Genomic DNA, 11,044 nt, shown 5'->3' with positions numbered 1-11,044 from the left:
TAATGTACAAAAGGAGGGAGCATTTCAAGCTCACACTAGAAAGGTCATTGGCAGAGACCACTTTCACAGTATTTAGCATATCTGTCCTGGAACAAAATAGGGCTAAGCTGATTGAGCAGGCATTTGAGCCTACAAAAGAATTAAGTCCAGGTATTACAGATTAATGTTTAAAGAACTACACTACTTACTTTCAACATTCTCCTTATATATTTTGAGTTCTTGAATGAGTTCTAGAAAGACTTCATAACCCAAACCATCTTCAAAATAATAATGCACAGGAAAGTCCCCAAATAATCAATCCTCTCTGAATGTGCCTCTGGTCCAGAAAAATGTGAGAAACTAGGTTTCCCCAGAAAACGAGAAACCTAATTTCAGTGATGATGACTTTTCCTTATTTTCAGTTGAAAAAAGGAAAAGAACTGTGAATTTGAGGTTTTGCAAGTCTACATTTTAGAGTACCTTTTTATCCTGAGAATATTTAGAAGAATGTTAATAGTTAACAGTTACTAATGTTGTCTCTGTTTCAATAAGGTAGACTAAGCATATGAATCTAATTACAGTATTTTCTGGAACCCTACTAAAACTACAGTAAAGTATGTTTTTAGTAATATATGTTTTTAAATAAAAAACACTTTATTGAGCTATGATTGACATACAAAAAGCTGCACGTATTTAATGTATAGTACTTTGTGAGTTTGAAGATAAACATATGCCCATGAAATCATCACCATTATCAATCTCATAAACATACCATCACCTCCAAAAGTTGCCTCCCACCCTACTTATTTATTTGTATGTGTATGTGTGTGATAAGAAGGCTTAATATCAAGGAAATTCAAATCAAAACCATAAGGAAATAACACCTCATATCCATTAGTATGGCTATTATCAAAATAACAAAAGATAGCAAGTGTTGCCGAGGATGTGGTGAAAGGGAACTCTTGTACACTGCTGATGGTACTGTAAATTGGTACAGCCTTTATGAAAACCAGTATGGAGTTTCCTCAGAAAAATGAAAAAATAGCATTAGCATATGATCCATCTATCCTATTTCTATGTATATACTCAAAGGAAATAAAATCACTATCTTGAAGATATATCTACACGGTCATGTTTGTTGCAGTATTACTCACAGTAGCCCTCTGGAAGCAACCTATGTAGTTACTGATGGAGGAATGGATAAAGAAAATGTGATATGTTTACACAGTGTGGTATTATTCTGCCTTAAAACAGAAGGAAACCCTGCCATTTGTGACCACATAAAAGAACCTTAGGGACATTATGCTAAGTGAAAAAAAACAGAAAGAGACTGCATGATCTCACTTATATGTGAAATCAGAAACAGCCAAACTCATAAAAGCAGAGAGTACAATGGTAGTTATCAAGGGTTGGGAATGTGGGGGGAAATAGGGAGATGTTGGTCAAAGGGTAAAAACTCTCAGCTATAAGATAAGTAAGTTGTGGGGACCTAGTATACAGCATGGAGACTATAATTAATGGTAATGCACTGTATATTTGTACTTGATAAGATTTCTTACCCAAAAAAGGGGATAACTAAAAGAATGAACTGTTATTACAAATATATTCCATCTTCCATAAGTTAAGACAAGGAAGATTTTTTTAAAACCAAATCAAACATTAAAGATAAAAACTGGGGTACCTGGGTAGCTCAGTCGGTTGAGTGTCCGGCTTCAGCTCACGTCATGATCTTGTGGTTTGTGGGTTCGAGCCCCATGTCATGTTCTGTGCTGACAGCTAGCTCAGAGCCTGGAGCCTGTCTTCAGATTCTGTGTCTCCCTCTTTCTCTGACCCTCCCCTGCTCATACTGTCTCTCTCTCAAAAATAAATAAAACATTAAAAATATATATATAAACTATATGATGGATATGTTAATTAGCTTGACCACAGCAATTATTTCACAGTGTATCACAATAGGTATCTTATATATGTATAGTTCTTGTATGTCCATAATACCTCAATAAAACTGAAAAACAATTACCGGGCACTGAAAAACTAGGAAAATATGACTTATAATGAGAAAACAAATAAATCAATCTAAACTGAACCAGAGCTACTGTTAGATTTAGAGGACAAGTACATTAGAACTGTTATTGTAGGGGTGCCTGGTGGCTCAGTCATGATAAGCTCAGGTCATGATCTCATGGTTCATGGGTTCAAGCCCCACATTGGGCTCAATACTGACAGCTCATAGCCTGGAGCCCACTTTGGATTCTGTGTCTCCCTCTCTCTCTGTCCTTCCCCTGCTTGTGCTCTTGCTCTGTCTCTCTCTCTATCAAATGTAAATTAATAAACTTAAAAAAAGAACTGTTATTATATATACATTTCACATATTCAAAAGTTAAGACATGGGAAATTTTTTTTTCAGACCCAAATCATGACTCATTCAGTTAAGCGTCCAAGTTGGCCTAAGGTCATGATCTCGTGGTTCATAGGTTTGAGCCCCAAGCTAGGCTCTGTGCTAACAGCTCAGAGCCTGAAGCCTGCTTGTGATTCTCTGTCTCCCTCTCTCTCTGCCCCTAGCCCACTTATGCTGTGTCTCTCTTCTTCAAAAATAAATATTTAAAAAGTTTTTAAAAATTAAATTGAAAAACTCTCTAATATTTAAAAACTAAGAAATGTAATTTTAAATAATCCACAGGTCAAAAAAAAGAAGTAGAAAAATTAGAGTGTATTTTGAACAGAATGAAAATACAAGCAAGTATTATGAGTTAAATTGTTTTCCCCACAAATTATATTCAAGTTCTAAACCCCCAGCATCTCTAAATGTGACCTTATTTGAGAATAGAGTCATTACAGGTATAATGAGTTAACTCGAGATGAGGTTATACTGGAGAAGGGGCCCCTAATCCAACATGACTAGTGCCCTTACAAGAAGAGAAAAGACACACCAAAAACAAGCATCACGTGATGACAGGTACAGACCAGTATAATGCACCTTCAAGGCAAGGTACATCAATGATTACTGCTACCATCAAAATCCAGGAACGGGTAAGGAGGACTTACCAAGAATCCCAGAGGGAGCATGGTCTTGCTAACACCTTGATTCATGACGTCTAGCCTCCAGAACTGTGAGGGAATAAAATTTCTCTTGTTTTAAGCCACCCAGTTTATAACACTTTGGTACGACAGCCCTATAAAACTAATATGACATATCAAACGTGTGGGATGCCACTAAAAAACAGTATCTAAGGAGAAAATTAAAGCAGTTAATGTTTAATTCTGGAAAATGAGAATCATCTCAAGCCAATGACATCAGCTTTCAAAGTAGAAAAAAAGAAATAAAATAAATATCAGAGCCTAAATTATCTAGAAATCAGATTTTTCTGAAAAAACAATGAAACCAAAAACTAGTTGTTTAATAACATTGATAACATTGACATACATTCTAACCAGTCTATTAGAAAAGAAAAAAAGAGAGTAGACACTAGTTCTCCCAATAGCAAAACTGAGGGAAGTAACATGACTACAAAGTCTATGAATATTTAAAAGATAATAAAGAAACATTTTGAACATATTTATGGCAATAAATTTGGCAACTTAGAAGAAATGGACTAATTTCTTGAAAGCCACGACTTCTAATGCCTACATAAGATATAAAAGTTTTATCTATGAAACTTCTTAATTATAGTTAACTTTCCCACAAAAACAAAAGACACAGGAATGAACAGTTTTACAGATCATATCTCCCAAAATTCAAGGAAAAAATAATACCAACTCTACAAATATGCTCCTAAAAAGTTAAAAAGAAATAAATAATTCACAGACAATTACATAATGCCAGATTCACCCTAACATCAACACTAAACTGGGACAGCACGCTTTCCCGCTCCCATGTCACCACCACCTCTGCCATGCCCAATGACATGCTCTTCAGCAGCAGCTCATCCCATGACCTGTCCCCATACGTGGCTGACTGGCTGGGGCTAAAACTGGGCAAGGTGGTCACTAAATAGTTCAGCAACCAGGAGACCAGAGTCGAGATTGGTGAAAGCTTGAAGGGTGAAGACGTCTATAACATTCAGAGTGGCATGGAGAAATCAATGACAACCTGATGAAGCTCCTCATAATGATCAACACTTGTAAGACCATGTTGTCCATCATCCAGCGTAACCACCATGACTCCGGGTTGTCCATACTCTCAACAAGACTAAAAGGACTAGAGTCATGCTCCGATTTCTGTAAAACTTATGGCCAATATGCTCTTGGTTGCTGGGGCAGCACATCCTCACATGGACCTGCATGCATCTAAGATCCAGCAATTCTTTGACATTCCAGGGGATAATCTGTACACGGAGCCTGCAGTCCTGCAGTGGGTTCAAGAGAACATTGCTGAGTAGAGGAACTGTATTGTCGGTTCACCTGACGCCAGAGGAGCTAAAAGGGTCACATCAATTGCAGACAAGATAAATGTGGAATTTGCCTTGAGTCACAAATAGAGAAAGAAAGCAAATGAAGTGGATTGAATGGCTCTTATGAGCCATGTGAAGGACCACGTGGCTGTCCTGGTGGATGACATGGCTGACATGCGTGGCACCTTCTGCTGTGTTTCCAACCAGCTACTCTCAGCAGGACCCACCAAAATTGATGCTATCCTTACCGACAGGATCTTCTCTGCGCCAGCTATTTACAGAATAATGCTTCCTTCGAAGCTGTTGTCACAAACACCATTCCATAAGGGGACAAAAGGAGACACTGTTTCAAGACTCAGGCTATTGATATCTTGATATTCTTGGCTGAGGAAATCCGGACACATGACCATGAATCTGTGTTTTACCTGTTTAGCCATATCCCGCTATGGATCCCAGATGTAAGGTATGAAGCAAGTCCACTTTGGCCTCTGAACTGCCAGTGTTTATCTGACTTTTTAGTTTCAGGACTCAGCAATTATAGGATAAGGCAAAAGCATCCAATCTTTGTGTACTCCAAGATCCAATGTTTCCCTCTCCTCAAGCTCAAGTTCATTTATTTTCAGTTTGGGGGGAGGGCAGTGGTTATTTGACCTTACTAAGTGAACTGTTGTTAGTGATATATGTTTTGTCATCCTGGCTTGTTCAGATAGGTGATCTTTTTCTTTGTTCTATCAGTACTTTGAGGCCACAACTTTCAAGTATATCATTACATTGCAGAAGTTCATAGTTTATGTATTTTGAAGGTTCCAAAGGTGACTGCAGATTAAAGCTTTCTGTGTAAATAATGATAATGCCAATGAACATTTGGTTAAAATCCTGTGTACAGAATTATACTGAGTGAACCTTGGAAAGTTTATAATACCCTGAATTTTGAGTTTTGTGGTTTTTCTTTTAGTAACCAGATTTCAAATAAACCATTGTGGTTCCTGTGCTTAATTTGACCAAATTTTATACAGCTTAAGATGGCCACTGACAGGCTTACTTTCTGATAAACATTAGACCTATCAGAGGCAATATAGTTTAGTATTTGTTTTACTGCAACTTCTGAAAAATATAACTATCACTTACCTGAAATATCATGTTCTAAAATCTCAAAATTATGTTCAGCAAGAGGTCTGATGGAGAAAGTGCTCAGAGAGAGACTCCACAGGCTCACTGGTCCATTCGCACTGTGCGCTGGGCATTCCAGGCAGACAGCTCTTTGAGTGGCTCCTCCTGTCCTACCATCTTGTTTTACGGCCTATTTTTAGCTCTAGCTTTTACTTTGCCTTCTTCCCAATAATGTCACATTGTAGATTTCCACCAAAACAAAGTCTCCCCTAAATCCCTTAAAATTTACTAACCTGATCATTATTTTATTTTGGACATAATAAAAAGGTGAATTTTTGTGAGTCCACCAAATTCATATTTAAACATTACTTCTTTAGTTTTGATTTCATATTCTTTTGTCTTTTGTAATCAGAAGTAGCAAGTCTCCTAGGCAACTGATTATTTTAAGTAAAACTGTTAGATGAAAAATGTGGGCAAGAAAGACCTATGAAAAAAGAACAAATCAGTAAGCATTAATTTTTGCTCCATTAAGATAATGTTCAAATGGTGGCCTAAGAGTAATCATGGAGGCAAAGATTGCTTTCTCCACAAGATGGCCCTTGACAACACCCTCCACAAAGAGGTGCATCCCTGCCTGTGACAGAAGGCAAACACTGGCTCCCTGTGGGCTTTGTTACATGCACACTCGTGTGCAAACAACCAAATTCTTCAGCCCCCAAGGAAGAGAATGTGTCTGCAGAGACAAAGCCTTAGAATAATAATCTCTCCCTTCTGCTGACTCTTAAAATTTGAAGAGATTCTCTGACCTAAATTCTGCAGGTAGGAAAATCAAATCTTTAAGTCATTAACAAATGACTTGAATGGCAATCTTTAAAGTTTCAAACTTCACCCAGTAGAGGTTGAATTTAAAAACTTCATTTTGGTCATTGCAGAAACTAGCATTTTGCTATACCTTAAAATGGCTTTTGAGGGGGGAAAAAAGGGTATTATATAGCCTGGTAGAGTCAGCTATGCAATACAGATTGTCAATATCTAAGAGTTGACTTAAGACATATAAAGAGCCTACTAAGATGTAATTTTTAGTTTTAATAAATGAGTGATAGCTCTTTCTTGGAATTTCTATGCATAGACAAATGGAAATGTAGTTATGAACATACACAGGTAGATAGTCCTGGCATACATGTTCACATAACTGAAAGAAGTTTATTTAAAAGTAATCATTTCACCTCACGTTAAATCTAAGCTATACTGAGGTGCCTGGTGTCTCAGTAGGTTGAGCGTCTGACATCAGCTCAGGTCATGATCTTGCAGTCCATGAGTTCTAGCCCGCATCAAGCTCTGTGCTGACAGCTCAGAACCTGGAGCCTGCTTCAGATTCCATGTGTGTGTGTCTCTCTCTCCGTACCTCCCCCTTTCATGCTTTGTCTTCTCTCTTTCTCAAAAAGAAATAAACACTAAAAAAAAAAGTAAAAAAAAAAAAAAAGATTGAATCTAAGATATAAAGCTAGTTTTTAAATAATCCTCAAATAAAAAATTGAAAAATCTACATTGTCATTTTCTGAATTAAGAACTGATTGTTTTTATCATTTAGCCTCACATTTTATTACTTTCAAGGATTTCTGAGATATTAACTAATTACACTAGACTTGGCCATACACACTGGCACTGCAGACCTTAACTATCTGATGGTTTCAGTTCAAGAAAGATGATGAAGGCGGCCCTAAGAGCAGCCCGTTCCCAGCACTTGAATATCCCTTGCTGCTTGTGTGGAAACGTTTAAGTGAAACAGCCAAATACATTAGTCCCATCCAACTCTGCTGTATGGGGTTGGACTCATGTATATCTAGTCAAAAAGGGGAGCCAGAAAAATACAAACACACCAAAGCTGCTCATCCTCCAACTTAAATTATACTAATCAACTTACAGATACTCATATTACAACTATCTTTTTCAGATGTCAGCTAGATTCAGAAACATATAATTTTCAGTGCTTGTATAGGCTTTGGGGGTACCTGGATTAAGCATCCAAATTTGGCTCAGGTCATAATCTCAGCATTCAAAAATCAAAGCCCCACATCAGGCTCTCTGCAGTCAGCACAAAGCCCACTTCAGATTCTCTCTCCCACTCTCCCTCTGCCACTCTCTCCCTCAAAAATGAACATTTAAAAAAAAGAAGATAGGGCTTTTAAGATTGTCTAACACTGTACTAAAACATTTCAATAAAATCATGCTACTTCTTTCATTAAAAAAAGAAAAGAAAAACAAAGTCATTACAAGAAAGTAAAACTACCTAATATCCCTCATTAATTTGAATTTTAAAATTCTAAAAAAGTTTTAGGAAAAAAATCTGTCACTATATAAAAATTATAATAAATTATAATCAATAAGGGTTCCTCAAAGAAATGCAAGATTAGTTTAACATCTGAAAACAAACCAATGTAATGCATCATATTAAACTAAAAACAATCATTTGAAAAGATCTAATTTCTACTCCTAATAAAAACTTGCAGAAAAAAAATTATAGAAGCAAACTTTCTCAACTTAACAAAGAGAATCTATTTAAAAATATCCAAGCTAACATCATACTTAATTGTGGCAAACTGAATGCTATCCCCCAACTTAGGGACCAGACAAGGGTGTCCACTCCCACCTCTTCTATTCAATATTGTACTAGAATTTCTAGCCATGGCAATTAGGCAAGAAAGAGAAATAAAACCTATTCAGATTAGAAAAGAGGAAGGAAAGCCATCTTTATTCACAATTTCTAATGGTTTAGAAAACCCTCTGAAATAGAAGATGGTGATGTAGAAAGACCCTAAACTCATTCCTTCCCATGAACACACTGAATCCACAACTAAATGTAGAACAATTCCCTCTGAAAAAAGGCCTGAAAACTGGCTGAACAGTTGCTTCACATCACATGAGAAAAGGATGACATCAAGGAAGATAGGAGAGGCTAAGACAAGCCAAAAATGTACTGCCCCTGGCATGGTAATGCACAATTGAGAGGGATCTCACAAATCAAGCTTCTCTCCCAGAGCAATGAAGGTTTGTAACCCACATCCAGCACTCCAATCCTACATACCTGTACCTGAGAGACAAACTCCTAAAATAGCTGCCTTTGAAAACCAACAAGGCTCGCATTCACAAAACCTAGGAGTCTGTAGAAAACAGGGAGACTACTCTTGAAGGACTCATATACTCACTTGATCCAGGGCCCAGTGAAAACGCAGCAGTTTGGTAGGTACCCAGACTAATCTTCTAATCTCCAAGCATCAACTGAAACAACAGGGACCTGGTGGGATTCTCTCCAAGGATGGAGATGCTGGTGGGCACCATTTTTGCACTCTCCCTCTCCCTTGCTAAAGCCAGTGGGCACATGCCATCCCCTTCTTCCCCTGTCTCACTAAAAGTGGTGGGTGTGTAACAGTCCTTCACTGGCTCTCTGCCTTACTAAAGCTGGCAGGGGCACGCCACACCTGTTTTCCCTCCGCCACGATCCACAGGGCCAGTGTCTCCTAGAGGGGGGCTTTCACAGACATCTAATGCCCTAGTATTTTATGCACCTTGTGCTCCAGGTTTTATAGTGGCAGCCCAGGAGATGCCTCTTGAGCACCTCACTGTGGAGGCTACAGAGCCTTGTATTCCTGAGTCCCGAAGGACTATAACCATCAGAGAGGCAGTTCTTGGCAGAGCACCACCTCCAGGGCAGTGTATAGGTCAAAAACTGAAACACCCAGTCTTTCTGAGAAGGGGGCCTATTTACCCGCCCAGAAGCATTGTCCTGATGAGCAGGCTCCTGGTCTGGCATATCGGAGAGGCCTGCAGAGGTACTCTAAGGGAATGTGGCCAATGGACGCAGGCCTTGTGCTCTCCCGCTGCCTCATGCCAGCTTGCCAATATCCCCAGGAAGGAGTTCACACACTTGCCTGGCATCTTGATTATTGCAGTTGCTTCCAGGGAACACCTTTTCATTGCCTGACTTTGAAGGCCAGCAGGCCTTACATTTATGCATCCCACAAGACTGTAACCAACAGAGTAAGAGTTTTCAAATAGCTACCACCCTCAGGGCACAGCAAGAAGCAACAGATCAGGAGCTGAGTCTCTCTGCAAAAAATATCTATAAACTTATCGCCATAGCTACAGCCTAAAAAGTAGGCTTTTAATTAAATACATATCTAAACGTTGACTGTAAACCTTTCAAGAGAGAGGACAGGCACTATCTTCATGCTCTCCCTTTATCACATTCCAGAACACCAATATCTCTTGGGAACTCTTACTTGTGTCTGGTATCCCAGTTTTCATATTTTCACCCCTGTATTTGCAGCTGCCACACAAGAATGTAGATCACCAAGACAGCTTGAGTCCCCAAGACCCTTGGGACTATATTCAATCGGAGAGACAGTTCTTGGCAGGCCACCACCTGCAGAGCACTGCACAGCCAGCAGACTAAAACACACTCCCAGACTTTCTCCGTAAGAGACCTATTTATCTATCCTGGAGCGTTAGCCTCAGGTGCAGGCTTCAAGATTTCCTGGAGGCTACAGAGGTACCCTCAGGGAATGTAGATGAGGGAACATCACCTTCATACTCTCCCTCTGCCTTACTACATACAGCTCACCTGCTTATACACTCCTCTGGAGCCCAATTTTTGCAACAGTTGCAAAGGGGATAGCACCTGACTTCCCAGTCTGGAAGCCAGCTGGATCTACAATGGCAGTCCCACAGGACTGTACATATCACATAGTAAAAGCTGCTGCCTAAGCGTCTGACTTCCAATCAGCCTGAAACTAGACGCTGGCACACCCTCAACAACTGAAGCTATTAAAAATAAATCAGGCTGCTTGGACCATGACAAAGATTTGAGAAACAATCAAAAGCTACGGCAAAGTTAAACAATAAGGTTCATCTCCTACAGGAGTACACTCCTGAAAGACTGGGAGAGATAGCTGTTTCACCTAATACATAGAGAAAAAAAACAAAAAAGAGTCAAGTAAAATGAAGAAACAGAGAAATATGTTCTCAACAAAAGAATAAGATAAAACCTCAGGAAAAAAAAAGTCAATGAGACATGGATAAGTAATTCACCTAACAGTCAATTCAAAGTAACAGTCATAAAGATGTGCACCAAACTTGAGAGAAGAATGGATAAACAGTGAGAACATCAACAAAAAAAATAGAAAATAGCAAACTTGCATAGCCATTCTGGAGGACAATATGAAGGTTCCTCCAAAAGTTAAAACTACAACTACCCTAGGATCCAACAATTGGATTACTAGGTATTTACCCAAAGGATACAAAAATACAGATTTGAAGGGCTACATGTACCCCAATGTTTATGGCAGCATTATCAACAATAGCCAAACTATGGAAAGAGCCTAAATGAACAATAAAGAAGATGTGGGGTGTGTGTGTGTGAGAGAGAGAGAGAGAGAGAGAGAGAGAGAGAGAGAGAGATGTATTATGGACTATCACTCAGCCATAAGAATGAAGAATGAAGTCTTGTCATTTGTAACACCGTGGCTAGAACTAGAGTATATTATGCTAAGCAAAATAAGTCAGAG

General features: G+C 38.8%; 1 pseudogene; it reads left to right on the top strand.

Annotated features, from left to right (window-relative positions):
• Window positions 1–3,872: 3,872 nt before the first annotated feature.
• On the top strand, window positions 3,873–9,959 carry LOC115291098 (annotated as a pseudogene).
• The last annotated feature ends 1,085 nt before the right edge of the window (window positions 9,960–11,044 follow it).

This window comes from Suricata suricatta, chromosome 5 (assembly GCF_006229205.1).
Source record: "Suricata suricatta isolate VVHF042 chromosome 5, meerkat_22Aug2017_6uvM2_HiC, whole genome shotgun sequence".
Taxonomy (NCBI): domain Eukaryota; kingdom Metazoa; phylum Chordata; class Mammalia; order Carnivora; family Herpestidae; genus Suricata; species Suricata suricatta.
Note: the sequence above shows the minus strand (reverse complement) of the source record. Positions and strands in the feature narration are given on the sequence as shown.